This window comes from Rutilus rutilus (assembly GCF_951802725.1).
Source record: "Rutilus rutilus genome assembly, chromosome: 7".
Taxonomy (NCBI): domain Eukaryota; kingdom Metazoa; phylum Chordata; class Actinopteri; order Cypriniformes; family Leuciscidae; genus Rutilus; species Rutilus rutilus.
Window position 1 is genome coordinate 33,129,002 of NC_140221.1, and position 7,849 is coordinate 33,136,850.

Below are 7,849 nucleotides of genomic sequence, written 5' to 3' on the forward strand. Positions count from 1 at the left end.
CGATGCTGCAAGCAGAGGACTCCCCTCAGAGCAACTGATTTCATCATATTGGCTAACAGGGCCTCCATTCCTCCTGCACACAAGACAAGACCAACTTGATAAAAGGTCTTACACCCTTGTCAGTCCTGAAACAGATGCAGAGCTTCGTCCAGAGTGTGTTAACTGTGTGACTAGCCTGTCACAAAGAAACCTTGGGAGTGAAAGGTTCCAACGATTTTCTAGTTGGAGCTCCCTGTTAAAGGCCATAGCACGATTGCAACACATAGCCAAGTGTGTCAAGCCTGGGTCAGGAGACGTCTGTTGCGGATGGCACATTTGCAACAAGCATAAGGAGGAAGAGCAGCTGAAGCAGGCTAAAGCTACAATCATTCAAACTGTTCAGAGAGAAGTCTACAGAGATGACTTTAAACGCCTAGAACAAGGTCAGCCTGTCCAAAAGTCAAGTCCTCTCAGCAAACTCTGTCCATTCATTGACCCAGAAGGGTTTCTCAGAGTAGGAGGTCGGCTGGGGAGAGCTCAACTACCATCTGAAGAACTGTATCCAGCTCTCATACCTGGTAAACATCATGTTTCTCAGCTTTTGATTCGACACTTCCATGAGAAGGTATGTCACCAAGGCCGACATCTCACGGAAGGTGCCATTAGGGCAGGTGGTTACTGGATTGTTGGAGGTAAGAGATCCGTCAGCAGCTCCATATACAACTGTGTTATCTGTCGCAAATTGAGAGGCAAACAAGAGGAGCAGATCATGGCAGATTTGCCAGCTGACAGATTACACATAGACCCGCCATTCACATTCGTGGGGTTGGATGTTTTCGGTCCATGGCCAGTCGCGGTCAGGAAAACACGAGGATGTCCGGCAGAAGCTAAAAGATGGGCGGTCATATTTACTTGCATGACTACACGGGCGATTCACCTAGAAGTGATCGAGTCTATGAGTGCCTCATGTTTTATCAATTCCCTACGGCGTTTCTTTGCAATCAGAGGCCCCGCTAAGATCTTGAGGTCTGACTGTGGAACCAACTTTGTGAGAGCCTGCAAAGAGCTACAAATTGACAAGCAAGGTTGCCATAACACAAACATCCAAGCTTACCTATCTGATAACCAATGCTGCTGGCAGTTCAATCCTCCTCATGCTTCACATATGGCTGGGTCCTGGGAGCGCATGATTGGAGTTTCCCGACGTATCCTTGATGCCATGCTCCTTCAACACAGCCCTGCAAGACTTACACATGAAGTTTTAATAACGTTCATGGCAGAAGTGAGTGCAATTGTGAATGCTCGTCCCTTAACCACAGTCTCTACTGATCCAGAACAACCAATGATACTAACACCAGCAATGCTCCTCACGCAGAAAGTTGGAGCCCCACCAGTACCACCTGGCCAATTTGAAAACCACGATCTATGCAGAGCTCAGTGGCGTCGCGTTCAGTATTTAGCCAATGTCTTCTGGGGAAGATGGAAGAATGAATATTTGAGTGGACTTCAAGGACGCCGCAAGTGGCGCACGGCTAAGCCAAACCTACAAAATGGAGACGTTGTGCTTCTGAAAGATGCCCAGGAGAAAAGAAATGACTGGCCAGTTGGGATCATAAATAAAACTTACCCAAGTGAGGATGGCAAAGTCAGAAAGATTGAAGTAAAAATCATAAAGAAAGGTGAACAAAGACTCTTCTTGAGACCAGTCACTGAGGTTGTTCTTCTGGTTTCAAAGGACACAAATTAAGGTGGCTTAACGATCTGGATGTTGACGCTTTTGTTACTGTTCCTCAAGTCTGATGTGACATCTGTTGATGTCAGGCGGGGAGTATCCTGGCCTTAGTTATAGTTTACTTTGTCAATACTGACACCTTGTGGTCACTTTAAGTAGTACGTCACCTTTAATAATATATCAGCCATTTTGGATTTTAGAGCTCATGGTACAGAGTATAGAGGTGCATCCACGTCCATCCTTCTTGTTTTGCTCTTGAAACGGCACAATCTGTAAGTTTAAAAGACTAATCTAAGCGGTAACATATGATTACATGTATTCTGATATATATACATATGTTTGAGAACGATTTGCATGTGACATGTTAAATGTAGCCTGAAGCACATAATTGTGATGCTTGATTGTTCTTCTTAACACAGTTATCTTCTAAGTTATGTAAGGGGGATTTATGTGCATCTTAAATAATGTTTTGATTTTATGTGAACTGAATGTAATATTGTAAGAGATATTTTTTAAATATCATTGTTCATTTGTGTTACAGTTTCACAAATTGGGCTTCAGTAAAGCAAGTTTGACCCTGACAACTGTCTACGACTTTTACTAAGCCTTTGTTTAGCTCGCTGCAAAAGCAAACATAAGCTGAAGGCAGAAGAAACAAAGACTGGCCTTTGTGGCTAATTCTTAGGTTCCATTGATATTGCACGGGGAAATTGGGACACCCTTGTCCTTTCAAGAGAATTTTCAGATCACTGTTGCAAACCAGCTAGGAAAAATAGAGTAAATTAAGCCATAACGAAACATGCAATGAGATCTCATACTGTCAATGATCTCTCCAAACGTCCTATAAATGAGACTAAAACAACATTCAGATACACTTGAAAAGTGCACGTTACTTCATCCGAACCCTCCAAATTCTATTATGTAATTTTCCAAATAATCTGGGAGGCACCTCAGTGCTCTTTAGAAATAAAGCTCTTTTTCTCTAGGACCATCAGAATGTATGACATATAGATTGAATCAGCACTGTTAGTAAGATACACGACTCAGCTTGTTTCTCATCATGTCTCTCTTGGCAGCTGATGTAAAGTGCATGAAAGTGTTCTCCTTGTTTTCCACCACTGTCCACAGCCACCTAATATCATATCTATATCCGTCTTTTCTACAGTCTCATGTGACAAGCATCACGTGAAAACCTTAGGAGACCAGTATGGCAATAAAGGCATTGGGTCAACTACTGTATGTTCTCTGAGGACCACTGAATCAAGGTGATAAAGAACAAGGAAAAATCAAAAGCAGAGCACCAGTCCATGCAATATTAACATACTGTAGGTTTATGCAGATATGAAACTCTGTGCAGGGCATCTCTCTATTATTGTGCTCATCTCAAAAGAGAGCATAGATCACCACTGCCCCCTATTGGTGCAATGGCAACACAAAGAGACACGACTGTTGTGTGACACTGTCTTACACAGTGGATTAATAAAGCCAAGTACTGAACAGAGATTTTGATGCTTCTCATGCATTTTTTTATTTATTTTTTATTATAGGATATAGGAAACCACTACAAAATATCAATAATAACAATACAGTGAAAAAAATACCATGCTTACCCCACTTAAATAGCCGTATCTTGATGACTGGCTAGTTTAAGCTCATCTCCCAGCGTGATCCCCTCTAAAAATCGACAAACTAAGGCTGATTATTTGACATTATTTTATTGATGCAACTGTGTATTTTTGACCATTTTTGACTATTAATACTTTCAAAAGTTCTTTAGCACACCAACAACACAGACACCCTGCTAACTTACAGTATCCAGTTCACATGCCATCTAGGCACTTTAATTGTTCCACACTAAAGCCATGAAGACTTTCTTTCTGTCAGTTTGTGACTTCTAAAACTGGCCCAATCCGAGTTAGAAAACTGACCCAAGGCTTTCTAACAGGCTTATGAATTATGAGTATTCCATCTAAAATACCGTGGAGTTGTACAAGACAGAATGAAATAGGTTGAAGACCGAGGAAAAAAAGGCATGCCAGATTTATGGTTAAGTAACGTGTCTGAAGTCAATCCATCAAGATTTTTGACTTATATGACTCAAAAAATGTGCCAATTATAATAGTCATTAAAGTGGAAAGGCTATAAAGGTCATTCTGTCATGTTCAATATCACTAATGCAAGCTGGCATATTACAAGTTGAAACACTGTACTTGTCTAATTTCAGGCCACATAAGAAAAGACGTTAAACAAAAAATCTAAGTTTGGTTACACAAATGGTTATTTGTTCAGTTTCTATAACAGTCTTTGCTTCAGCTTTTTCTAACCTTTCCTGCAGATAGACTATAAAAAAGGAAAATGTGCCATTTTTACTACCTCTCTAACCTTTCGCTGGAATAACTTAAATAATTTTCATGACAAACTCAGGTAGTCTAAATGTTACCCCAGGAAGAACATTGTTAGGCTATGTGACATTCCATTTTCAGTGCAAGATCATACCTGTAACTCTGAGGTGTTAATGGGGGTGTTAATTTTTAGTTGCCAAAAAACATTTGGCAACTAAACAGAATTTTATTAAGTTCAGTGACAACAATGTTTACATGGTTACAAATTGCACGATTTTAATTCAATTCTTGGGATTTTATTCTGATCTTGATTCTATTAAGTTCAGTAGATACATGTTAATATTTCTCAAGAAAAAAAAACTCACCTAATGCTGTGAACATACAGAGAGCCCTGTCAGCTGGTAGCCTATTATTATTAAAGGTTAAAAATAACAACTCAAATATAAATATAATGCGTTTTATTATAATAACAACAACGCTATAATATAAGTAAAAACATAATAAAAATGTTATATTGTTATACATGTATATTATGTTAACATGTTATACATAATCGAAATGATGTATGAGGCATACATTTCGGTAAGTTGTTCTGCATCTTTCAACATAGGTCTATTGTTCATTCGTGTTTATTTACTAGTCTAGTTGTAAAGAGTATGTTTGGTTCACTGTTTGAGCTGTCACGTCACACCAGGACCAAAACGGTATAATTGTTGAATTTCGTGATAAAATTGACAGAATCTGAGTGCTGAGAATTTGATTCATATCAGAAGTAACCAGATCTTTCTTGTCTGTCGGTATCATCAGTGTCTTTGCTTCGCGATTTTTCTCTGCGTGAGAAAATGGATGTGTGGCGTGATAGCGTGCATGTAAAAAGTGTCAATTGCGTGAGTCTCACGCTGAATGCGTGAGAGTTGGCAGCCCTGCTGTGTGTGAATTACTTTTGAAGTATAAAGCATCCACATCCAATCTGGAGTCAGCACAACTCACACACCCTGCCGGCAGAGCAAGAGAGAGGCAAAGTGAAATGCTGCTGTAAACACAAGATCAGAGGCAGGATTTTGTTGCTTCAGTAGGACACATCTCTGCACTCATTTACTGTGCAGTTGTTTAGATGTCAGTGGGAGTTAAGAGAACATGCCAAACTTTTCTTCAGGAATACTGCCAGAGGTTGTTCAAGAAGAAAAAAACTTTCCAGGTAGCACTGAATGATGCAATAAGCACAGCTATTTGTCTGAATAATTTGCATGCATGCAATGGTATTATACAAAGAGACAAGATGATGCTCGTTATCGTCTGAAAAAAAAGGAGACTGCACAATGCAGCAGTCCACAAAAATATTAAGTTGCACAACTGTTTTCAACTTTTATAATAATATAATTAAAGGGTTAGTTCACCCAAAAATTCAAATGTTTACTCACTCCCATAATTTACTCACCCTCAAACCATAGGTGTATATGAGTTTCTTCTTTCTGCCGAACACAACTGGAGTTATATATATAAAAAAAAAAGATCCTGGCTCTTCTAATCTTTATAACAAGGAGTGGACAGTAACTGAGATTTTGAAGTCCAAAACAGCACATCCATCCATCATAAAAGTAATCGGCTCCAGGGGGTTAATAAAGGCCTTCTTAAGCGAAACAATGCGTTTTTGTACAACAACAAAAAATATCCATCCTTAAAACTTTATGGACTGTAATCACTAGCTTCCAGTAAGGGCCGTCCGAGCGTTCACGAGAGAGTATGACGTAGGATGTAAGCTTAGATGAGTAGGCCTAGTGAGTTTAAACGCCTCTCGCGGTTAAAATAAATAGGGCTGGGCAACAAACTTAAGCTCCTTCGACATTTAAAAATTCTCGTTTTAGACTTCTAATTCGTGACCGGTGTTTGTTCCATCATCTGCGCTTCTGTGTTCATCATATTCCAGTCCTTGATTCTGATTGGTCAATAGCTGTTTTATTCACGATAAAACGGCAATGACCGCTTACACAACACTCTTAGCAACGTTAACATTTTTCAATCTCATTGATATTTTTAATTGAAGCTAAGCTTATAGAGTAGAGTAGCCTATTGTGAGAGATCGAGTAAGCGAGCATCTTCCTTCAGGTCAATCCTGGCTATATTCGTTATAAAAAAATCAGTTTGAAATTATGTCTGCTGCTATATCTTGTCCTTTTAACGGGGTTTTCCTGCATGTGCCATGACATTCATTTCAGTTGCACCTTGCTTCTCTGTGTTCATTTAGTCCTTTCAATATAAAAGTCTTCTCTACGGACTGACCTACTCATAAAGACAATATTTGCCGCCATCTAATGCCGAAATAATGTAACTTATGTTGCTGTTCACGGTCAGGGTCTATTTTTTCCAGCGGAAGGAAGGCTTTTAGTGATTTTACTCCATGGAAGTTGCATTGATACATTTTTTGGCTATAATTTGTATTGTGTGGTAACCATTTTATAAAAGAAATATCATACGAGAGGCCGTGACTTATATACGATCCAGCACAGCCTCTCTAGTCTGGCTATCACCAGACCAAGCTCAATCTAATTGAACATTAGTCTGGGGAGTCTGCTCTGTATTTTCTACTGCACAAGAGGCATGATCCACGGGCATAGTTCAAATGACTCTGTACTCAATTGGATAGTCTTTCAACCAATCAGACCAACGATCCAGGTGACATACTTTGCAGTGAAAACTCCAGGCAGGATGAAACGTGTCAACAACCGTGTGTAGGTTTGGAGCATTGATCAGCGGTTTGCAGAAGCAGCAATTTTTGCAGGTTGTGAAAAAAAAAAAAAAGAGTGGTATTTACACCCACTCGAGCGATTTGATTGCTAAACTAAAGAAGTCAATAGCCGCGTTTCCATTGTCGGGCCAGGGCCGGGCGTGCTAGTGCGTGCCAGTGCCAGTCGCGTTTCCACTGTCACTTCCGGGGCTTGATCGGGGCCTACTCGGGGCCAACGGCCAGGATTGTCTGGCCCGTCGAATACCTTGGGCCAAAGCGGGCCAACTCGGGCTACGAACAGAGGAGGACTTTACCCGAGTCTGGAGACGCCAGCGCCGGATGATTCTGTCAGCATTAAAGACTTCTAAAATAAATTAACTCACTTTCATGCTTGAATGCCTTCTGTTTGTGATCCGATGTGGATTCTGATCACCGTAGAAGGTAGAAATATGTATACGCGATGCAAAAGTCTGTGCACGCTATAATCATTACCATAGTAAACATAGTAAATAATACGCTTGAAGATATACGCATAGGAAAAAAACAAAGTGAACGCTTGAAGAAATCAGACAAATCATAATAGCTATCACAATCATGGTTTTATTTTATATGTCAGAAGCCTATTCTCGTCTCTTACCGGACTATAAAATAAAGCAACTTTTTTGTCGAGTTGAGAGAGTGCTAAAGCTCCTCAGGTCATATTTTTGGTGGTATATATATTTGTAGAAATTATCATTCTTCCTAAATGTAATGTAAATATGTCCTGTACCTACCAAATAAACAGAAACAGACGTGACTTAATAAGTGTGTCCTCTTTCTTTTGTGAAATAAACCTAATGGTAGGCTAATAATTTATTTCTGTGTGACTTATGTGCAATTTTGACATAAATTCATTCATTATGATCAATGTATCACTTTTTATTGTAAACCTGTGGTAAAACTGCATCGATGCTTGGATTTTAAATATTAAAATAAACATCAAAAATGCCAGCAAATGGTCGCATTTATCATGCTTGTTTTGCAATCATGCTGTTTCCAGTGATTTCTGTCTGATTCGTTTTCTGATAAAAC